General features: G+C 43.6%; 1 pseudogene; it reads right to left on the bottom strand.

Annotated features, from left to right (window-relative positions):
* Positions 1 to 8370: 8370 nt before the first annotated feature.
* Positions 8371 to 21009, bottom strand: LOC138568754 (myosin-4-like; annotated as a pseudogene).
* Positions 21010 to 25229: the final 4220 nt, after the last annotated feature.

The raw sequence follows: 25229 nt of genomic DNA, 5'->3' as shown, positions 1-25229 counted from the left end.
ATTGAAAGGACAGGTGCTTCAATGAAGGTCGCCTAGCAGGACCTGGTGAAGCAGGTGAGTTGTTTTTCAGGTGCCTATGATATCTCTGAGAAGGTTGATTAGTCTTGTTCTTGAATAGACATAGAGGCAATGACAATGATGGCTCCTTATTCATTAATGACTTTTCGCATTTCAAGTGTGTTGTGTGTAGTGACCATAATGGTAGCAATGTTTCTTTATTATTTATTTTTCATAATTATGAAAGATTTACATTGCACATGAGAGTGTAAGAAGCATTAATTAAGTGTTTGTTACTGAGAAATGTGTCCCAAATATTGTTAATATGAGCATGACATGTGGGGCACTTATTTAAATGTACTGTTCACTGATATGTTACATATGGTGCATGTCTTCAATACACACACAAAGGTATGAGAAGTAGACTATCAATAGAAAATAATGTGACATTAGTAATCCTTTCTTGTGCTGATGAATGGGAGTAGTTGCTCACTGCATGGGGTTGTTGCTTACTCTCTTTGCTGATGCACAGTGGCAGGTATATGCTTTACTCTACCTCTATTCCTACCACAGCCCCTGCTGGCAGGGGAGGGTCTTGGACACTCCCCTGGGGGTGGAGGGTGGTTTCTGGAGGTGGGGTGATAAGAATCACATCAGTGCTGCTTTCACTAAATTCCGGGTGTATCCCTTTGTGTTACCAGAGAAGCATTGCATAATTTTTTAGCTCCTTTGTACCATTATGAATCACACCAACTGTATGCAACCAATAAACATCTTGTTATTGCAAGCAGAAGAGATGTGACTGAGCAGTCAAACTCGGACTGCTCCTTTTTGGGCAAAATCAGGGATTTGAATTTGACATGTCCTCTTTCATAATGACAGACTTAAACTAAGAAATGATGGGCTGTTGCTCAACTGATGTAAAAGTAAAAGCCCCAGTATTTGAGAGCAGTTGTACTTTTGTGGATCTCTCTTGAGGCCCCCAAAATTGGTAGGCATGTCCAGACGTGCACCAGTTCTTCACTTTGACTTCACAGATGATTGCAGAGGCAAAAACATGACTGGTGGTTCTTTCTAAATGATGCAGATGGGAGGTGACGTAGTATTTCAGTCCAACCTACTTCTAGGGAAGTGGCATATAGCATGTTCTCTTTTACCATGACACATACATGCTAAAGAATCCTTAAATGTGACAGCATTCTAACATGGTGGTACTTGTTTTGCTTTGTTACCCCCTCCCTTGCCCTACTTAGCAAAGTAGGCAATTCAAACATTGAAGACTGCAATGTGTGGGGGATTTACCATCTCAAGTGCATGCCTTTATGACAAAACTGGAAATCAGGTACACAAACAGGTACAGATGAGGAATTCCAGAAATAACTGATTAAGCTGTAATGTTTTTTGAATGCTTCAGTACATCTCTGCCTGAGGAAGTGATCACAAGTTCACGAAAGGTTGCAAATAAATTACTTTGTTAGTCCAATTAAGGTATCAACTTATTTGTTTTGCCCTCAGGTTGAATATAAACCTCCTAAATTCCAGGAGGTAAGCAGTAAGTCCTGGGCCCACCTCGAGACCAAGTCCAGACGTGAGAGATTCAAAAGCATAAGCCACCCTGTCTTTGGTATTGGTATGCCTCGGCACTGGTGCAAAGGCAAGCCTCTTCCTTGTAAACAGCTGTGATGTTCATTCATACTGAATACTGTGTATGCAGTATACAGGCTTCCTATAAGGAAACTCTATCAAAGGGGTCTGCTGACTTTGGCTCACCAGATGTTTTGGAATACAACTCATTTACATTTACATTTTACATTTATTTATTTATTCATAAAAATCACAGGGAAAGCAATGCATTTTGGTACAAAGACCCTTACAGAATTTGCCATTCATAACAGAGCGGAGGACATGGGTCTTTTTCGATGGGGTGAGAGAATGTGACCTGAAGGCCAGATGTTGCAGGGTTAGGTGGAAACATGAACCAGGGATAAGGACAGGACAGAACGAAATAGGAATGAAATGGTGGAGTAAGTGCTGAATTAAGGATGGAGGGGCGACAGAAAAGTGCTACAGGGCTGTCGATGAAGGGTAGGGACAGATGAAACAGGGTGAAGCAGTAGTGTAGAGTGCTAGGAAACAGGTTCTTTAGAAAGAAGGAGACCTTTGAAGTTGGAGTTAAATAGTGGTAGAGTTGGAGTAGTACAGAGAGGGAGAGAAAGATTATTCCAGAGTAGGGGAGTGAGGAGAGAGACAGCAGAAATGAAAGGGAGTACAGGGGGCTTGATTTGTGGCAAGGAGGTGAGCTGAGAATGATCTTAACGAGCAAGGAGGAGAGTAGGGATTGAAATGTGCAGATAGGAAGGGTGGGGCAAGTCCATGAATAGTTTTGAAGATGATGAGAAGAAATTTATACTTAGCCTTTTGTTTCATAGATAGCCAGCCAATCTGGCAACAGGCAGAGGAGGTAGCGGTAAAGCGAGAAAGGTTGAAAAGTGTGTGGTCCGCCAAGTTGAGGACTTTATCCGGAGGTGAAAAAGCATAGCTGGGAAGGCCATAGAGGACACTGGCACAGTAGTCAGATCTAGAAAGGACTAAGGAGGAGATTGGTTGTTTAGCAGTATTGAAAGGAAGAAGATTTGATTGTTCTGATTTTGAGGTTAAGTCTAGTTGCAGTGGCAGATTTGGAGTTGAAGAGTGAGAAGTTGTGTGATGGGCCGAAGATGATACCAAGGTAATGAGTGGAAGCAAGAAAGGATGGTAGTCAGCAGAGAAGAGAAGAAAAGAGGGAGAGGAAGACACAGCCTGTTTGGCTGGGAAGTAGAGAACTTCTGTCTTAGTGGAGTTGAGCATGAACAAGTGAAACACCATCCAATATTTGATTGTGGAGAAATAGTTTGAAATTTCTGACAACAGCTAATCAGATAAGGACTGAAAGAAGAAGATCTGACTGTCGTCAGTGAAGAGTTAATAGGGGACGTCGTAGGAGGAGATAAGGGTGCCAAGAGTTGAAGCGCAGAGTGTGAAGAGAAGCGGACCATAGACAGACCTTTGGGGAACTCAAACAGTAAGGGGGGGGGGGGGGTGAAGGAGTATTCCAGGACACATGAAAGTATCTGGGGGCAAGGTATGAAGCAAACCAAGCAAGGGCTTTATCTCTGATGCCAGGAAAATGTATGTAGAAGATCAGAATGCTTGACTGTATCGAACTGACCACAAAAGTGATGGGTGGAAGGTTTCGAATGAATCTAAACCACTGGCAATTGCTCTGGGCCAACCTTCCACACCACCGTTTTTTAGCCCGTCTGCGCCATTGCAAAAGGGGACCAGCCATGTGCAAATCAGTCAGCAGCTGCCGCCACTCAAGGTAGCAGCCCAGCCCGAACTGCTAAGCCAGGTCCCCTCTGCACAGAAAACCAAGCAACCCCAGAAATGTTTCGGCCTTGTTGGACCTCCTCAGTGAGGTGCAGCCTGGTTCCCTGTGGCGCAGCGAGCAAGGGACCCACGTCTGGGCATACCCTCTCTCACAAGGAGAAACAAACTGACCACAAAAGTGATGGGTGGAAGGTTTCGAATGAATCTAAACCACTGGCAATTGCTCTGGGCCAACCTTCCACACCACCGTTTTTTAGCCCGTCTGCGCCATTGCAAAAGGGGACCAGCCATGTGCAAATCAGTCAGCAGCTGCCGCCACTCAAGGTAGCAGCCCAGCCCGAACTGCTAAGCCAGGTCCCCTCTGCACAGAAAACCAAGCAACCCCAGACATGTTTCGGCCTTGTTGGACCTCCTCAGTGAGGTGCAGCCTGGTTCCCTGTGGCGCAGCGAGCAAGGGACCCACGTCTGGGCATACCCTCTCTCACAAGGAGAAACAAACTGACCACAAAAGTGATGGGTGGAAGGTTTCGAATGAATCTAAACCACTGGCAATTGCTCTGGGCCAACCTTCCACACCACCGTTTTTTAGCCCGTCTGCACCATTGCAAAAGGGGACCAGCCATGTGCAAATCAGTCAGCAGCTGCCGCCACTCAAGGTAGCAGCCCAGCCCGAACTGCTAAGCCAGGTCCCCTCTGCACAGAAAACCAAGCAACCGCATATGGTCTTTCCCCTTCTGTAACGGCTTGGCAGGCGAAGAACGATGGTCTGGAGGGTTGCCCCGAGCAATGCCAGTGGTTAAGATTCAGTCTAAACCTTCCAGCCATCACCTCTTTGTTTTTGCTTTGTCACCCCGAGTGGGACGGGTATGCCCAGACGTGGGTCCCGTGCCTGCTGGGCCTAGAGATCCAAGCTACTCCTCACTGATGAGCCCCAACAAGGGTGAAACATGTTTGGGGATGCTTGTGGTCTCGTGCAGAAGGGATGTGACCATGCAGTTCGGGCTGGACTTGCCCTTTTGGGGTGGGGCCAAGTCTGATTTGCATATGGTCTTTCCCCTTCTGTAACGGCTTGGCAGGCGAAGAACGATGGTCTGGAGGGTTGCCCCGAGCAATGCCAGTGGTTAAGATTCAGTCTAAACCTTCCAGCCATCACCTCTTTGTTTTTGCTTTGTCACCCCGAGTGGGACGGGTATGCCCAGACGTGGGTCCCGTGCCTGCTGGGCCTAGAGATCCAAGCTACTCCTCACTGATTAGCCCCAACAAGGGTGAAACATGTTTGGGGATGCTTGTGGTCTCGTGCAGAAGGGATGTGACCATGCAGTTCGGGCTGGACTTGCCCTTTTGGGGTGGGGCCAAGTCTGATTTGCATATGGTCTTTCCCCTTCTGTAACGGCTTGGCAGGCGAAGAACGATGGTCTGGAGGGTTGCCCCGAGCAATGCCAGTGGTTAAGATTCAGTCTAAACCTTCCAGCCATCACCTCTTTGTTTTTGCTTTGTCACCCCGAGTGGGACGGGTATGCCCAGACGTGGGTCCCGTGCCTGCTGGGCCTAGAGATCCAAGCTACTCCTCACTGATGAGCCCCAACAAGGGTGAAACATGTTTGGGGATGCTTGTGGTCTCGTGCAGAAGGGATGTGACCATGCAGTTCGGGCTGGACTTGCCCTTTTGGGGTGGGGCCAAGTCTGATTTGCATATGGTCTTTCCCCTTCTGTAACGGCTTGGCAGGCGAAGAACGATGGTCTGGAGGGTTGCCCCGAGCAATGCCAGTGGTTAAGATTCAGTCTAAACCTTCCAGCCATCACCTCTTTGTTTTTGACTGTATCGAAGGCAGCAGAGAGGTTGAGAAGAATAAGAATAGATGAACGGTTTGCATGCTGAGCGGAAGAGTTGAAGTTGCTGACATTGAGGAGAGCTGGCTCTGTTGAATGCAGAGGTCAAAAGCCAGATTGAAAGGGTCACATGGGTTGTGATTATCAAGGAACTCAGTAAATCGATTGAAAACTACATGCTCTAGGATTTTGGAATAGTGTGGTAGAAGAGAGACAGGGTGAAAGTTGGCAGAGCAGTTGGGCTATAGATCAAGTTTCTCAAGCAGAGGGATCACAGTAGATGTTTTATAGGATGAGGGAAAAGTAGCATTGTCATGAAGTTGAGGATGAAAGTATGATGTGGGGCAATGCTGGGAGCTATGCTCTTCACAATGTGAGAGGACAGTGGGTCAGTGGGGGCAGAGGAAGGGATATCCTTGAGGATTAGGGTAAGAATCTAATCCTTTAGGGTAGGTGGGGGCACCTAGGTTGGGAGGACTGAGACGAAATGAGAGATAGAAGTCATGTTTGGCAGAAGAGTAGAGGAATAGTTTTGAAGAGCAGTGAGATAGAGTCAGAGGAGTGTCTTGACCTTTGCCAAGTACAAAGGATTTTCTGTGTTGTTGTTTTGAGGGTGCAGATGAGAGGTGTAATCCATGGTCTTGGTGGGGAGAATTTACGAGTGAGTGTAGTAAGAGGGTAGTGAGAATAGAAGAGATCATAAAGAGCAGTGTTTATGTTAGTGAAGGCTTCTTCTGTGTTTGGAATGTTCAGTTCAGCATAGGAGGAGAGAGAGTGGTGTAGGTCAGGGTTAGGGAGTTTGGAAGAGTGAAACTTGCACTTAGTAATAGTTGTAGTAGATGGGAAGGGTGAGGAGGAAGCAGGAGTGGAGATTGAGGCAAAGACGATAGACTGATCAGAGGGAGAAGTCGTAGTGGAGATATTAAAGGTGTAAAGTTGAGAGAAGATGAAAATAAGGTCAATGGAGTTTCCATTTGAACTGGTGGGCAGAGAGTGGACAGAAGGGAGTGAGCGGTTAAGTAGGGGAGAGTTAAAGTCAGTGGACAGAGCAGCAGAGAGAGAGGGGATGTTGAAGCCACCAATGACAATGAAGCTGTGATCGGGAGGGAGAGAGTCAATCAGTTAGGAGATGTGGTCAAAGGATTGACCTGCCGGACCAGGTAGCCGGTAGAGAGAGATAATATTTATGCTATAGGGGGTGGTGATTGTATTCAAATGAGGGAGAATTAGTGGAAGATAGGGAGCAAGAGAGATAAGAATTTTGGAGGATGAACACAGTCCTACACCACCACCCCTGCCACTAGGGCGGGTAGAGTAAGTGACAGTGTTGGCATGATCATGAAGGGTAGCAAGAGTTGCATAATCAGAGGGAGAGATCCAGGTTTCAGAAAGGATAATGAGGTCAAGAGAAGGAAAATGAGAAAGGCAGAAGTCAGAGGTAAAGGTTTTTTTTACTGAAGACAGACTGTGCATTGCAAAGAGCAATAGAAAGAGAGTGTGTTGGAGAAGCATAGCTACGTTGAGTCTGAGAAATAGAGAGGCGCCTGGGAAAAGAGGAAATGTAATGTAAGTACTTCAATTTCATATCATCATATCATCATAGTCTAAAACAACTGGAGAGCTGTATGCTGCAGACCCCTGCTCTAGCATGAACATAAGCATATCTGGCATTCTGTTTCTGTCAGGGATACACAGCCATGTCCTACTGTACCTTTCTTGCAAAATTATAGATTTAGCATTTTGCTACCTAGTTGCAGAACAGAGTTTGTAGATTAAGAACATGACCTACTTTTATCTACTCTTCCAGCTGCCTCTTCAGTTCTTCTGTCTGCTGGGTGAAGGCGTGTTTGCCTCTTGGCAGTTGAGAAATCAAAGACTCCTTTTCTTCAATTTGGTGGGCAAGCTCACCTTGCAGAAAAACGTTCATAATATATTTAATGCTTGAGCAAAATACTGACATCCCTGGCACTTCGTTTTCTGGGTATGTGCATTTAGAGTTAATACTACTCTACACTATCATTGTGAAATGGTCTGTGTAAATCCTAGCCTAAATAAATCTGAAAATCTGACAGACATTTTGGCAAGAAATATAACCTCTACAGAAAATTATAGATCGCTTATTGCCAAATATGCTGGTTTATAATTCTAAACTTTCTCCATGTGTGCATTATTACCTGACCATCCCAAGATCTAGAGCATTTAAATAAATAACACCACGTCTGAAATTGTCTTACATAAGTTGTGCATGGCCATTCATTTGATGTGTGCACCCAACCGTATCACGTTAAAATCTGAGGCCATATTACAGAAACTTTGCACTGGTGCAATTGTAGTTAACTACACGGCAAAAAAAGCCCTACTTCAAAAGCTATTTTGTATTGGAGTAAATGACTAACGCTAGGGCACTGACAGGATCTGTTTTTTTGCACTAGAGAAAGGTGCACATTTCTGTAATACTGTTCCTTTTTGCTAACAACTTTATCACTATTATCATTTAAGGGTGCTCTGAAGTGTGGTTCTCCCTCTCTGTCCTCAGTGCCCATTAGCAGAAGCATGTATTTTCATAATTCTTTATATATCTACGTTATGTTATGGTAATGGGATTTATATCGCGCACTGCTGCCATCTCACAAAGACAACCTAACTTCAATTACCACAGGTCCAAAATTCTGAATCAGAACTGTTGATCTTACTGTACAGGTTACACCACACAACAACAATAGTTAAACTTCTTATATTGGCCACCAATAATGCACAGAATATGATTCCTGACTTCTCAAACCACTCCTTGAGCCGTCTATGGCAGTGGTTCGAGGTATCTGAAAAGGGTGCTTCAAATGAACAACACTTCTCTGAATGTTTGCTTTACCTCGGGGACCTCGAAATTCCAACCCAAAGTTTGCATGGAATCTTTTCTCAGCAGGTCCTTACATTTGAAAAAGTACATCCCTAAGAATTCTACTCAGATGCTTACTATTTTTGGTCGGGAAACATGCCTTTGTGTTTTGAGGTCACTAATGAGACGCTGATATTCATCGTTATTTGCTTTTACCTCACTCAGTTGGTCCTCCAGTAAGCAACTAACCTTATTGTTAACCTTGACAAATGAAGAGTGCATCAGCTTTAGATGTTGCTTCACTAAATGTCCTTAGCGACAGATTGGTTTATACAGAACTAACTTCCCTTGAATTTGAGAACATTATCCATGTTGCTGGCCAGATCATCTATTTCCATCTTGAATTCGCTCTTCTCTTTTTCCAGTTTCTGTTTGACCCGCTGCAGGTTATCAATCTGTTCCCCAAGTTCTGCGACGCTGTCGGCATGCTTCTTACGCAGGGCGGCAGCGGTAGCTTCATGCTGGAGAGTGGACTCTTCCAGGTCTCGCCTAATTTTCTGGAACTCTGCTTCACGCTTCTTGTTCATTTCAATCTGGGCTGAAGTGGCTCCACCAGCTTCTTCCAGCCTTTCACTGATTTCTTCCAGTTCCCTGGAGAGATCAGATCTCTGCTTCTCAACCTTCGCCCGAGCTACACGCTCAGCTTCAATTTCTTCCTCAAGTTCTTCAATGTGTGACTGAAAGATTAGAACATTTCATTCAATAAATGGTCAGCACTCACATGAACATGGGTAAGTCCCAAACACCCAAGCACAGTGTCTCGGTCCACAGTCCCTTTCTGCCCGCTATGCACTCAAACCCCACAGCTCAGGACCCTCAGGAAGTTGGCCGTTGGAGTTCTGTGAATGATGTGCTTCCTCTTTTCCCCTTTTGTTTCCTTGCCTCTGTTCCCCTTTCAACCTCATCTCCCTCACTCATCTTTCTTCCTAAATGCGGAACTATACAAAACACCACAAACTAATAAATATATATATTACTGCTGTTCTAGTTGTATCATGGCTTATTGTTACAGTATAGAGTAAGTACCTGAAGCTCTTTGATTTTCTTCTGCAGCTGGGCTCCAAGAGACTGCTTGTCCTCAATCTTGCTCTGAAATGGACTTATTTTAAAGTCTTTTCTATTTTCAACACATAAATGTGTTATCATTTATTAGAATATATTACTGCGTTGCAGATTTGTATAATTGAATAACAGGCCAATCTGGCATATCTTTAAAGGGATGTTACATGCACATGCAGTACTAACTTTTTCAGTTTTTTATCATTTGCTGTTTATCGTTTTCACGGTCTATCACGCTTTCTTGAGAGAGCTTGAGGTCACCTTCAAGCTTCCTCTTTAATCGTTCAAGGTCCATGTGAAGTTTTTTCTCCTGCTCCAGGGAACTTTCAAGCTTTATGTTGTAAACCATGTCTTAGATCCGAGGTTGATAATGAGGAGTGATTTTTTTCAAATACACTTACTGAAAAATACTTCATTTAAGGAACAATAATAATGTCATGTTTTTTATATACCCCTTAATTCCAGATTCCCTCTTCTAGTGGTTGTATTTCTGTGCCGTTATCACCCATTTCAAAAGTATTCAACACATAGAACTTGGACGGATAAAAGTCTGATTCAGCCCTGCCAGGATTTGAGGCATTTGACTGCACTCAGATCCCTGAAGCAATATTTCAATTTGGTAAGTTTTCTTTCTGGCCCTCGAGTGCTCTGGGGTCATATTTGTGGGGTTTTCCTGTTTATCATTTGATGAGATGTTTAGTCAATAGTCTTGACTCCCATTGTTCAAAATGTATAGTGCTAAACTACCTCCTATTATAACTTATGGTATGGAGATGAAACTTGACCTGGATATATATTAAAGAAGCTGGGAGGATCATTGCTAAAATACTTGTGGGGTTTAACTCCTGGAACCCTGTTGCAAGTAATTAGAACAGAGTTAGCTTTGAGATTTCTAACTGCAGTTGTAATGAAGAGAAGGTTAATGATGTTTGCCAAGATCAAGTAGGAGCATGTGGCTTCGAATACATACGGTACCCTGAATAGATTGTACCAGGAAGGTGAATGTAAAACGATCAGTAACTTCTGTGGTGAATTTCGTGACTTCCTGGCATTGATAAATGTCAAAGAAAAATCTTTGTAGAACATGGCCATCTTTAGGAAGGTTGCATTTAATAAAATTGACCTTTGGCACCGTGAATGCAGCTTCTTACAATTGGATAATAACTCTTATCTTACTGGTTGTCTAAGAAGGTTCTTGGGTTTCAAATAACAATGAAAAATGGTTTCAACTGCCCAAGTAAGATGGTGTCTAAAATATTTATGATGTTTAGCTTAAAAAAACTCCCCACTTATGAAGTGATTGGAGCATGGAAATACATTCCATGTAGACAGAGGGGATTTTGAGTCTGTAAAAATGAGATGCACATCGACAAAATATGTCCTCTATCTATGCACTATGATGAATATGTACGTTTGAGAATTTTTATTTTTGGTCGTTTGTAAACAGCATTATGCTTTTAAATGATGGGGTGAAAATTGGAATACATACATTTTGGAATACAGCAATGTAAATGTAAGTGTTTGAACAAAGTAGTGCTTTTCAGCGATAGTTACATGTACAAGAACAACGTATCCATTGTTATGAATGACATTATTTAATGTAATGTAACCTTGATGTTTTATTGTATGTTTCTATTGTGTAGGGAGTTATGATTATATGGATAAAGCAGAAGGTTTAATTAAAACCATATTCCTTAACTTAATAAAAAATAAAATGTCCGTTGAATGTATTTTTGAAACAAATTAGTCTACTACCCTATGTTAGTGAACGACCCCTGAAAGTAAATACTCTAAAATTAACTTTGTTTTCATGTTTAACTTTTGCTCATGGAAGTGGCACTAGTAACCTGTACGGGAAGACAATATTGTTATCGAAAGTATATGTGTCTTGGCACTTTTTATGGCATTTGTGGAAGGATGCATATAAGCCTGCAGTATGGTCAGGTGAACCTAACAAAAAGTGGCACACAAATATCGGGGGTCACTGCTTGAAAGTTGTGTTGGCCTGTGAATTTGGGAGAAGAAAATGGCCACCGCCACAGCGCACGAAACAACCATATCCTCTCTACCTCTATTCTATTCCAGGACTTCCCTCCCGCCTGCATCACCTCAAGTTAGGTAAAAACTGTTTTTCTATGTCTAAGGTTCTACATGTTTACCAGACCACACTGCCCTGCAGTGTTCTACCAGACAACACTAAGGCTGGAGTACATATGGTACGGCCATCGTGGGGTTGGCAGCAGCCTGACCTTCTCTTGCGGGGCCCTAGCTGTTAACCTGCGGGCGTACCATGAACCTTTCCAGACAAGCATTTGGGAAAAATAAAAAAGTTTGTATGACCCTGGTCTACCAAAAAATTTTGTTGTTTCAAGCAATCCCTGAAATAGTTCACCCAGGCCTAGCCAGTAGCATGATAATTAGTGGCACATTCTTTGTTATCTAAATCTTGTTCACATAAATGTAATTTTAAGAAAGCTATTTCCACCTCCAATAACATCTGGCTCAAGCATGTGTTATCTACAGCCATAAAAAAAACATGTTAAACAAGTGTGCCTTCTACTACTTGATTGCTTAGCAATACACAGTAGTAGCACATTGCACTGAATTATACTACTGAGCTTATGTTGTATTTTCCCTATTGTGGAGAAAAGGTAAAGACTACTTATAACATGTAATTATTTGTTCTGCTGTAGAAAAACTAAAATGTTATAGCAACATGTTATGAACTTTATTGTGATGATTTATACAAAATTGCAATCCATTAAATGTGAAATGTTAAAAAATAAACGAGTGGAAGAACCTATCAGTAAAACCAAAGCCTTTTTTTACAGCAGTTATTTACTGGCCCATGATATCATGAGACAGAGGGAACTAAATCCAGGGTTGAATGATTTTCACTCATAAATCGACAGCAACTTTTTTTTTTGCCTCTGACAATGTGACTTCCATTACAAGATGCTACAATGATGATGGCTCCAAACACTTTCACCTAATAGCTTATTGAAAATGAAACTTGTTTTAATTGTTCTATAATTTTATTTTGTTTTATCCTGCCTGGACACTTATATCATCACTTGCACCCTCCACTTGCTGTTCCAACTTAGTTTTAGCTTTTGGCAGGTGCTGACGTTGTCTTCTTCTGCTTGGAGGTCATCCAAGATCTGCAGATGAGACTCCTGGAGAGCTTTCTTCTCCTTGGAAACATTTCCATTGTTGCCATCAAGAACTGCCATTTCCTCAGTTAGGTTTTTAACCTGGAAACATACAAATACATGAGGTTTACATTAATTTCTTCTAGTTATTTACTCAGTTTACCTCACTGCAAACAATGTATTTACAGTTGATTAGAAGGCAGTAACATTGGTTTCTGTGGCATGCTTTTCTTTCTCTACTTTGGCTAAATTGAGCGCAAGGTCATCAATATCTTTCTTCAGCTCAGAATACTCATTCTCCACTTTCAACTTCTTGGCCTTCAGTTCAGCGTTACTTTCCTCCTCATTTTCAAGTCTTTCTGTCAGCTCCTTCAATTTGATTTTTGATGAAACGTTCACATCTTTCTTTGCTATTTGCTATGTTTTCACTTTCCGATTTGATTATTAAATAGTAATATGTTTAGTTATATGTTCTATCAGCAAACACTCAACTACTCATTCCTTGTAGATATTATTTTTCACGTACGGATTCGAGATCATTCTTCTTCAACAGAAGAACCCCCATTTTCTCTTCAAGCTCTTTCTTTCAAGCCTCAGATTTTTCAAAGCTTCCTTTGTATTTTCAAAATCATGCTTCATGTTGGCCATCTGCTTCTCTGTCTCCGCACTCTGCAGAAGAGGCTTAATCTTAAAGTAAAGCTTTATCCATGGCCAGGCTTTGACATTCGTGAATGAACGAACATTGTATTTGATAGAAAAGACGGCTTCTCTGTTAGAGAGTGAATCATAGTTTATTATATACTGTGTATCCAACACCTTTTAAAATTCAATTCTCATGAGTTAACCCCTGCAAGCAGCATGAGTGCGGATGATGTGCTCTGCCAGCTTTTAATCTCTCCTCTCCTCTAAAACACCCAAAAGGCTAGCTTTGAAGAAGACCCTTAATATAGAAGGTGATCTCCAGGCAACTGTATATTCTAGCAATTTATCCTGTAAGTATATGATGTTGTACCTTTCTGTGTCCAAACATATACTGAGTATGGTTCACGTCAATGGATCCCAACAGCTTTCACTTGCCTTCTTGCTATCAATAAACTGTAATTCCAGAATGGCGCTTGCATTCAGCACTTTGTACCTTAAAGAATACATTGACAAAGTTAGTTCTGCTACAAATGTTTCTACTTGGAACAAATGCTCGTATGTTTACTTTAAACTCTTTAAACTCTTATTTATAGGGTGGAGCGGGGGGGGGGTGTTGTTTGATTGTTATTTCTGTGAAGTAATGGGTTTTTGATTGTATTAACCAATTACATACTTTCTAAAGCATTGCAAAATGTCATCTTAACTTTTTCTTCAAAAGCACGTAACTGTTTGCAACATCCAATACTTGCCATCGACATTTACAGCTAACACATGATGTGCCCTTTGTCACTATAGGATGCATTGCAGAGGGCAGCCTCCAACACATTTCTTTAAAACAAGCATTGCCAAAGCCAATAGCTGTGGCTTGTATGTAAGCATTAGGCATTTCGCAGACACTGCTATTAGATGCCCAGGTACTCACATCATTTTGCACCTGCTACCATCAATGGCCACTTAATACCATTACAACAGTGCTGGCAAGTACCCTTTCCCATGCCTACACAAGGGCCCAACTTGTTGCCATTGCCAATGCTTATTGTTAAATGTATGCAGAGAAACAATGCTGGTTTACCGGATTAACTGTCTATCCCTTGGTAGCAAATTCATTGCCGACCTTGACTCGTGGGTAGCACAGCACTTTAAGCATGGCGGCTGACTTAAGACCCATCAAGTAAGCAATTTTATCAGCAACTGTAAGTAGAAAAGAAGTAGAATTGGGTATTAATTTTCATTTATTTGGCTGTTGATGCTTACTATTCTTTAGCTGTTGCGCCCTGAAATGCAGGCAAAAAACAAAAGAACACATTGCAAATTGAGGCTATTGCAAGTTTGAATCTCAGCATGGCCAACTTGTCCCTTTATCCTTCTGAAGTTGATAAGTTGGTTGCCATTAAATTGGGCAACAATAATTGCTAATATTATAGTGCTTAGAAGGTGGATGCATCCAGCAAGAAGCTCAATATAAAATAACTGAGATTACTTTTCTTCATATTCATTGCATTCACTGGACCAAAATGTATCTGCTATGATAATATTCTATTAGGAGCTTTTGATGTGAAGAAGAAATGCAACCAGGACTGGACAACATGCAGATGCATTATTCCCAAAGCAATCCTGCATGCTGCAGCTGGGCTAAACGCGTGTGCTATGCAGCCCCAACACACTGCATAGCTGAGTCTGTCTTGTGAGGTAAAACAATGCATCTGTGGCACACAAATACTCACAGAATGTGTTTACTTTGATTTCCAGAGCCGAGGACCAGTGTCCTTAACACTGTGTCAGAGGATGTGGCTTTAAGACCAGATGATGGGGGTGGGGGGATAGAAATATGAACCCGGGACAAGATATAGGAACGGGATAGTGGAGGAAGTGCTATGTTTTATGGTGACGACATTTTAGGAGAAAGTAGATATCACAGGCAGCTGTTTGACTGTTTTTGGTAGATCATTCCAGAATCGTATGCTAGCAGTTAGGAGACATTTTGCGCTCAGGCAGAGATGTTGAAAAGAGCAAAAGATTGTAAAGACTGCCTCTGCATAGGAAGAGCCGCTAGACGGGGTAAACACGGCGGAGCTTGGCCAATAAACATTTTCCCCAGCAGGGCCAATGCAATACAGATGAGCGGTTGCTGGACTGGTCGAATCAAGTGTCCGCGTGAGCAAAGAGGAACATTTACCTCACCTGACCCAGTCTGCATGCAAGGCTGCATGCAAGGCTCGTGAACCAAACACGTGTGTGCCATACTGGCCACTTCGCAGCCACGTGGAGAGTGCCTCACAGGGCCTGCTGTGAGGGCACTTCCTATGGACTCGCCAGACTTAAAGAATGAAAACGTCCATTTGATGGCATGGGGTCACGAACGTGCGATGCTACGGTGCTTCTTAATTAGTACCAGGCAAGATGGGAAACGGAAGCGCTCAATTAGAGCGATTCCAGCGGCGAGCCCCGCACCTGCAGAGCGTGGGGGGAAGTGGGGGTGCCCCGCAGCTAATGATGTCGTGCTCGGGTCTGGCGCGGATCTTTTCGGAAGCTATCATCTGTCCATTCAGCCAGCGGCATTCACCCTGGCATGCCTCATTAAGTGGCTAGCGTTACTATTTCAGCCCCCGCCTTCTCTGTTGGCACTGGGGCACTGGAGCTATGGGACCTGTAAAAAACTGCTGCTATGCCTAGTATGTGTGCTACAATTTGGCGTGGCAGATTTCAATGCCACTTAATCCTTTGGTTGGATGGCTTGATAGAGCAGACGTGGGGTTTTCTAGCTCACACTATTTATGATATGAATACACATTGCCCAGCTTCAGTTGCGGGCATGCCTTTTGCCCTCAGTGGGGAAGATTTATGGAGGGCCTGTGAAGAGCTGACTTTGAGTTTGTTTAGTCTCCGTTGTGCATGGGAGGGTAGGTGGGGCATTTATTCTGGAACGGAACATGGGCCAATGTTCGTTTGAGGCCAGAAAGGGCGATTAGGTAAGAGGCCCTTTGTATACAGCTCACGAGGTTGCAGGATACCCTCTCATTTTCACACTGGGTGATGAACCTCAGTAAGGCCCTGCATTTGGTTACACCTGCGTACCCTGCAATGAATTGAACAACCGCAAATTGCCGCAGCCTGTGTCTTAACGGAGGCAGGAGAAAGCAATCACTGGCCACAGGCAGCCTTCGTCTTCTGGTAGGTGAGATCATTACTTTGAAGACATTGGGCCTCATTACGAGTATGTTACCGTGCCACAATGCTGCGAGTTCTGCCAACTGGTCTAACTAGGTGGCCGTACCGGCACCGGCGAGCAGAACATGATGATAGCAACAGTACCGTTATGAACGGTACCGCTGCTACCATCCTCCCCATTCCCATTGAGCCCTATGGGGGACGTACCAGCTCCGGTACCCGCGCAAGGGGAATTACCGGGTCTGCCGAGGTAGTAATGGCCCGGTGATTCCCCTTTCGCGGGTGCCGTAGTCGTAGACGAGTTTGGGGGTAGCCAAGCCGGCAAAACCGGCATCTTTACCTCCAACCTCGTAATGAGGCCCATTGTGTCCCCTTTCAAAGACTGGCTCCTCCCAGCAGCCAACCTACATCTGTAAAAGCACTAGCCATAATCCTCCACCGAGTGCCAGAGCCACAAAATTTCAACGGCTTCAGCGAGCTCACAAAAATAATGTGTAAATCACCTTAAAATGCAGGATTCTTCAATATCACCAGGGAATGGAGTGCATGTCTTGGGCGCGGCTCGCCCATAAGGGGCGGCGGGCGCAGACCTGTCTGGTCAGGGTGAAAAAGGATGGCCTGGAGAGTTGCCCAGACCTATGTCAGGGTTTGCATTTTGATCCCACAAACCGGGATGGACATGCTTTTATTTTTTTGTTTACATCTCCCACTGACGGGCCCATGCCATGAATTGCGCTCAGGAGCCTGCCGTACATTGCCGAAAGTAATGTATGCAAGGAGGTTGCCACGCAGCCCCCCGAAAATGCGCAGGTCACCTTTGTGAATAAGGTGACCTGGCCGTTTCTTACAGTGCACAAGTAAAAAAAAAGTGCATCCTCTGTGCTTTTCTTTACTTGCGCCACTTTATGAGAATCCGCCCCATAGTTTTCAAATCCCGTTTGGAGAAGTTCCTTCTAGTAGGTGTGTTCTGAGGAATGCCTAATGGGGTGCCCTACTGGTGATATTTTTCATGCTCCATTAACCTAATGAGTTTCATGATAAAGCCTAACTGCATAATTATTATTCCATAAAATTCCAAATAAAAATATGGCCTGATCATTAAAGATGTGGGTAATCACCTGCAGATATCACTACTTTGTATGTACCGGTATTCATGTAATTTGATTTACATAACATGATCTCAGCTAACAAGCCATGGAATGCCACTCAGTGAGGGGACAATGTGCCTTAAGCTGGGAGGAGCGTGAAGAGTCAGGCTGGGATGGGGCTGCAGAATATTCAGTAATGGAAGCAAGAGGGGAGGCGGAGGCAGGGGTTGGCAGCGTGCCACAAGGTGTTCTTTGGATATCCGGGGCTTCACTTGCTTCCTGAGGTGCCAGGGAGACAGAGACAATCTGACGTCAGTTGGTAGCCTGCGCCATATCCTGGGAGTGGTGCATGCAGCAGGAGAGGACCTGTCTCCAGCCTGGGGATGCCAAGGCTTCTGGTGTTGTGTTGCCCTCCGGAGATCTTGAGTTCCTAGGCTTGATAGGACGGGCTCTTGACTTGTGTAGCGATCCTGTCGTAGGCAAGTGTTGCCGGCTTCGTTTGTTCAATACTGCAAATATGAACAAAACAGTGCACCAGGAACATTGCAGTGCAATCAACGTGTTTCTGCACTATATGGCATAGCCAATGATTTTACATTCCTAGACACTGTTCATCCTTACATATCCGAGGAATTTTTAAAGCTGGAAGAAAGTACAATGAAAAGTAACACATGAGATTCACATACAAGTGAATCTTACCGTATTCTGGTTGGTTCCTATAATCTGCAACACCGTGGGAAGATGTATATGTAGTTGGTCCTCTCCCCAAAGACTGGAACGCCCGATTAAATTAATGTGACTTCACACATTTTAACGGGGCAACATAGTGATTTGACCCCAGAGGCAGGTTTTAGTAACTGAGTGCCAGAGGCATCCTAAGGATAAACGGGGCACGGGGCACAATGCGGGGCACGTGCTGGATTCTGCATGTCTCCCGTGAATTCTAATACTGATCCACTTCAACAATACGTATGTCATCAACTTCAGAAGGATGAAAGGCAGAGTCTTTCCTGTCCAGGTGCAAACCTGTTACCAGCAGGTTACCCGCAGGTCATTGCATCACATGCGTTAACCCATTGAGATCTCTTACTGCAGACTTTAATGTACTGGCTTATCTGGGTGATATTCACAGCTTCACATGGCTGTCTTCCTCATCTGACGCCCTTACCCAGCCTCACCCCAGCCTTCATTTCCTGCACCGTCCACCGCCTTCCTGTACTATTTTACATCATTTTTAAAGCTTTTTGCAATATGAAGAGAGCAAACTAGCTTGACCCTCTCCTGAACTTCCAATGGGATACATGACTCTGAGAGAAGATTCAAGTAGATTCAGACTGTAAGAAGGGTGTGCATGCTTCCCGCGTGGACTTCCCCGGATCATTCCGACTTGTTGTGATATCCCGGGTGCCCATAGTCATAGACTTGAATGTACCTTGCACCCTATGGGAGGTGACTTCACATCAGGTATAAATGTGGTTCTATCTACATGATTCTATCTATTAAATATTTGGCTCAGATTGTCTGCATGGAGATCGACAAACACAGTGGGCCTCATTACGACCCTGGCGGAGTGGGTTTACGCCAGCGTTATTCGCGGCGGACCCGTCCGCCCTACTACGAGTTTCCGTAGCGCCATGGAGCGTTTTCCGCCTGGTTTTTCCGGGCGGAGAAATCCATGGCGCTACGGGACCTTGTCGTTAATTACGCCACCGTATTTTGAGGTGGCGTAATTAACGCCTTCCCCACTCCCATTATACCCTATGGGGCAAAAATGGGAATGGGGAAGGGTAAAATGGGGAATGGGGATTTACCGCCCCGCCAAGGTCGGAATGGGGCGGAAAATCCGCCAACCCCCATGGCGCTATCGGCAGCTTTCCGCCGTGCTCCATGGTGCATTTTGCACCGCGATTTCCGCCAGGGTCGTAATGAGGGCCAGTGTCATTGAACTGCTTGCCAGCATGCGGGCATTATTCTTTGCTATGTGTAACATCCATTCGAGGAGCTTATTACACCCTTTTCCCTAGCACACTCCTGCAGCAATGACTGTGTGCATATCTGTAATACTCATTTTAATACAAGTCGTTTTCCACATGCACAAACACTGCATTAGCTTTAGAGTACATCCTTAATACAAACTGCGCCTTCTAATCGAGGACTCTTTCTCTGTGCTGCCACACATGCTTTGCTGCTCAGAGGGGGGAGGGGAGCAGAGAGGATTTCCACATCCTGGGAATACGCAAGCCTGCCAGACTGGTAACGGTATACTTTGGCCTGGGGAGCCTCGAACTCAGCAGGGCTCCCTGGCTTCCTATTATGCCATTGTGAATACTGGATGGGGCTCCTTTTCTTCTCTCAACGCCAGAGGTGGGCCCTCACTAATATGTGTTATGCCATGTTAGCAAGCATGTTGACTGTGTCCGTCATCACTATAGTGGGCCTGCAGTGCAGAGGCTTGTCTGGAGAGTGACTTGTTGTCCCTCCCCCACCCGGGGTAAAAAAGACCTCGATCTGCCGAGTACAGGAAAAGGGGAAAAGTTGGGAGGATAAGAGAAGTGGGAGTAGAATAGAGACAAAGGGCCTGATTCATAGCATTTTCCTATGGGGCTGCACCATTGTACAACACTTCTGGGACCCAAAGAGACCAACACTTGGGAGAGGGTTACTGGGGTTTATGGTAAAAGGTCCTATTGTGGTCGTATGTGTAATCATAAGCAGAGGAACAAATAAATGTTGATCAGGGAAAAAGAGAGACAAAAACCCGCCCTTGATGCCGAGCAACTTTCTGTGAAGGCAGTGTGTAGTACATCGCTTGCGTGCTATTAGAATCAGTCAGTGCATTTTGTGTGATGGTCTCAAGCGAGCCCTCGAAGTGTGGAGTCTTCCTCACCAGATGACATGGTTAGTGTCCCTCCCCGCAAAAGGAGAATCATTTATTTGGTGGTGACAGAAATGCCAGAGCCAAGATTGGCAGTGTAACAGTGAATGCGGGGAACACAAAACAGTAAGCAGGGAGGGGAGTAAGGGATTGATCCTCCAAGACCCGTACCAGCGCAGGCAGATGATGAGGAATGAGACTTGGTGATCACTGTCAGGTGCTGTCAAAGCGGAATGTTTTGTTACCATCTATAGCAGGAAAATAGACCCTGAACTCCGCATCCGCGGAAGATGTGGCCTCTATCTGCAATCTAGAGGAACATGTGCCTCGTGTGCACAGCTAGTCCAGGAGAAGTAGCCATACCTGTCATATTGAATTGTAGTTTAAACATTTGGGGAGGGCATTCCTACCCTGCTCAAACTACCAAGTATACAACAGAAACACGGCCCCCACACGCACCACAGTACAGTGCAATGCAATGGCTAGTGGTTGACATCTATCACCAACGTAACAGCTGCCATACACTTTGTCAAAAGAAAGACAGGTATAAAAAGAAGCCAAAGTATAGCATGGAGAAGAGCCCTGTGCGAAATGAGTTGATCCACTGAAGCATAGCAAGTATTAAGTAAACCTATGGTCATCCCCAGAAGAAATAGGCATTACAGCATGCACATCACATTCATGATGAAGTCAAGGGTAATTTTTGTGAGCACTGCATCAATTTAAGAAAGGGCAATATAAGATAATGTTACAGGCGCTGCATGAGTGGGTCCCACGTGTGGCAACTGGAGCCCCAGGTCTCTCGTTGGCCAACCAATCCTGCAGGACCTCTGTCTCATAGCTCCAGTCACTCTCCAGGCCACAACGGAACCCATTACCACTCTTGCGCTCTCCTTTGCTGGCCTGCCCCCTCATTTGCTGGCCCGCTGTCATAGTGTATCTGCACTGCAACCCAACGAAGCGAATAGTACAAACTTTGGAACAACGAATATGCAACTGGCACTGTAAGGGTCTCCTTACAGATGATGAGAAAAGTTTTTTGTTTACCAAGGAACCTGTCACGCCGATAATGTATTTTTTGCCAAAGGTTCACAAAGACTATGACACAATACCAGAAGGACGACCAATCCTAATTGGGATAGGTTGGGCAACTGAAAACATTTTTCAATATTTGGACAATATCTTGAGACCGAGGGCCACCAAACTGAAAGCTTATCTAAAGGATACAACAGATTTCATTCTAAAACTAAGATCTATAGAATGGAAGAGCAATTACCGTCTAGCAAGTCTTGATGTTAAAGCTTTGTATACATCCATTCAACATACATGGGTGATAAAAACTATTGATCACACATTTAAGGAAGACTCTGCATCAATGTATTACCAGATTCAAATGATCAAAGAAATGCTGGAACTAACTTTTGAGTGCAATATCTTCAATTTTAATAACTGCTACTATAGACAGACTAAAGGCGTAGCAATGGGCACCAAACACGCCCTGGCTCTAGCAAATATCTTCATGGGACTATTCGAAGACACCATTATCTTCCAGGACAGATCATATTAACAGGAACTTGTTAAATGGATGAGATACATCGATGATGTTTTAATTATATGGAGAGGCACAGACCTGGAATTTGCAGAATTTACAAATAGGATCAATCAAAACCAATTGGGAATCCAATTCACAGGCATCTGCGATGAGAAAACCATTAGCTTTTTGGATCTGACGATATATGTTAAGAAAAATCAACTCAGAACCTGCACCTATAGGAAACCGACAGAAGTGAATTCAACTCTGCATGCAGAAAGCTGCCATTATAGACCAACCATCCTGAATATACCATCTGGAGAATTTATCCGAGCGAGAAGGACCTGTCAGCCAATGGACTCTTTTGAGAAGGAATGTACGTTATTAAAGTCAAGATTTCTAGCTAGAGGCTACTCAGAGAAATGTGTGAAAAAAGCCTTGGACAAGAGTCTAATAATTACACAGGAACAAACCCTAACACTAAAGACCAAAGTGACCGAACAGATAACAGTTGGGTTCATTACTAAATTCAGCAGTGACCATAGAACTTTGAACAAAATTCTATCCAAACATTGGTATCTCCTTAAATTAGATGAGAACATTGCAAACGATGTTGATGAGAAACCAAGGATCATTTTCAAACGAGCAGAAACATGGGAAAAATAAATTGAGCCCGTCTAAGCTACCGGATCCAGTCTTAGAACCATCATAAAATTGGTTAAAATCACCAAACAATGGATTCAGGAAATTTGGAGAATGCACGATGTGCAAGTATGCACACATGAAAACAGATACATTTATGGGTACGAACAACAAGTTTCTAAAGATTCTACAACCCATTAATTGTAAAACAAAATACGTTGTATATGGAATCATATGTGTCTGTAATTTGGTATATATAGGCAGCACAATAAGAGAATTAAGGACCCGGGTACGAGAACACCTAGCCAAGATTGTGAGTCAAGACCCAAGATTACCCCTTGCCTGCCATTAGCAGGAAAAACACCAAATTGACAAAAAGGCAAACATAAGATTCATTGGCCTTAAGAGAATCACACTCGGCAGAAGAGGGGGGAACAAAGAAAAGAAATTACGGCAGGCCGAGGCAAGAACAATTTTCAAACTGAACACAACAGTCCTCGTTTTGAACAAGGACAATGAAATGGTGTCTTTTCTTTAATATGATTACCTCTAATGTTGAATGTATTTTTTCATGCACACACGTGAGTAATCGAACACATATATGGCCTAACAGTATAAATTAGTTGGGACGGTCAGTTGACAACGAGACTGTCCACTGGTCTCCATTGTTATTCTTCCAAGCTCTGTTATCACATATCCATCGGATATGGTCATGACTAGACATCACATATTATTTAAATCTGGGTCACATGGATATTTTGCATGTTAGATGTCCACGTATAAATACAAACATGCACTAAATCAACAAACTAAACACTATATCCGATTTTTTCTTGTTCTCTTCCCTTGCATCCTTCCCATCACCAACCCCTCTTTTTATCTGGCTTTGTTTTCATATTTACATGTTTTTTATTTTTACTATACTATTGTATATGTTTACCATGCCATTGCACAATGGTGATACTAATTGTAATTGATATCTTAGTTGAGCAGCCCTGATTTGAAAAAGGCCTTAAGAAAGGCCGAAACACGTGACATCAAGAAGGGCACCTCTTTGTATATAATAAATCACTCTGCAACTTTGGGCGCAGTCTCCTTTCTGGGTCTTACTTTATACTTACCTGATTTGTGGTCTATTTTGGCTACACCACAACCCAGGGAGACGCAACCTATTGCACAGAACTAATTTGAAAAAGAATACAGATAGCATTGGATTAAAAATGTTGCCATGTTAGACCAGACCTTCAAAGCCAATAACTTTTGAAGCTCTGGTCATAGTGTATCTATTGGTATTGTATTGGCTTTGGTTGCCACAGTCCTGCCTGTCAGAGTGACCCCCCTGCAAGATTGTCTGTCGCCTACAACTGCACTAAAGAAGGTCAGCCCTAATGCAGATTACTGTTGTGTCAACATGTTTGCACTGTCCCAAGGGCCACTGCCTTTGAACCCAGGATCCGTACTGTCCCATCAAACCATACCTTGATACCATAGGTGGACATTAGAATTCTAAGCAATATTCACAAACCAGCCGTCCATTGATGCAGACTCCACAAGCCGCCAAGAGATAATACCCTTGTGGCAATCCTGTCCTACTGTCATTTCTTGATTACTTAACAACTAAACCTTTGTGCAGGGCTGATCCCTTGCTACTACTAATTTATAAACCCCTGTCTCAGGTTGTCCATTCATTATTTAGTATATTAACCATTTCACCAGGCTAGGAGAATTGAATAGCAATATCCCAATGAGAAGGTTTGTAGGGAACGATTTGAACAGAAAGGGGTGGTGAACGGTTGGGGAAGAGGGTCAAAAACCCCTAGGAGGCATCCAGAAGTTGATGGTGAATAGAAAGGCACAAAATGACAAAACGGTGAGAATGTGTTTCCACGGACGGTTTGTGCAAGAGGGAATAAGTAGCTCTAGGGTTAAAATTGGAGGGCCATAAAGGGGTGTGGGAGAAGCCCAACACAAAATGGCCAGAGACACAACTTGCTTGTTTGGAGAGCATTTGGTGTTTTCACAGATCTATTACATTAACAAATGCATATACATTATATATAAACTTCACTAAGACAGTGTTTGCATAAAATTCGATTTTCACACTCCTCTAGATGCCAGCTAGGAGTAGGACCAACTGGGCCCCATGCCACTTCATGTATATTAACCCTGGAGTTGGCCAGAAAGTGCCAGAAGACCCTAAGTAACACAGCCAAACATCATGGGTCAAGGGCAGGTCATCTGTATAACCTAATACCTAAAGCCGACCAAACACCAAAATCCTCAGGTCTTCTTTGACCCATTCCAGCTTCCTTTCTCCTTGTACACTTTTGGGTGTGAGCTAGCTTTTTCAAACTTCAGTGTTAGCCACGGGAGACATAACTGTGCCAACATATGTATTGTATTGACTGGCTATTGGTGGTTCAGCACAGAACTCACAAAGAGAGCTCAGTGTTATTGACACAATGAAAAGCAGGGCGACCTCAACCCAGAGAAGGTGCACAATGATTATAACCATGAGTTATACAGTCACAGGTACAGAGCAAAAAAGAAAACGGCCATGGTGAGTCAGAAGTTAAGATTATGGGTGAAGAAGAGTAAAACTAGCAGGGCAAATGGGGAATTTATACCGTGTATAGGGAATGGCCAATGTATGAAAACATATTTTGAAAAACGTCCTGGTAATAAGTTGCAACCTCAACATATGCAACCAATGGGAAGGGCTTAAAAGGGTTAGAATTAACATATGTTGTGAAGTGGGTAAGATTGGGGGAGTTGGAGTTATGGGTGGGACCTCCTACCCCCTAAAGAACAAGCAATTGAAATAAAGTACAAGGAGATTTGAAATAAAACTTTTAGTAGGTTGACCTTATTACCATAGACGTTTTCACATGGAATGGACAACTAGTGTACATTACCAAAAGGGAAACTCTAGACATGTTTGGGGGTAAAGCTGATCAATCCTTCAATCTCCTGGGATTAC

The sequence above is a fragment of the Ambystoma mexicanum genome, chromosome 2q, assembly GCF_040938575.1.
Source record: "Ambystoma mexicanum isolate Mex_15411 chromosome 2q, UKY_AmexF1_1, whole genome shotgun sequence".
NCBI lineage: Eukaryota > Metazoa > Chordata > Amphibia > Caudata > Ambystomatidae > Ambystoma > Ambystoma mexicanum.
Note: the sequence above shows the minus strand (reverse complement) of the source record. Positions and strands in the feature narration are given on the sequence as shown.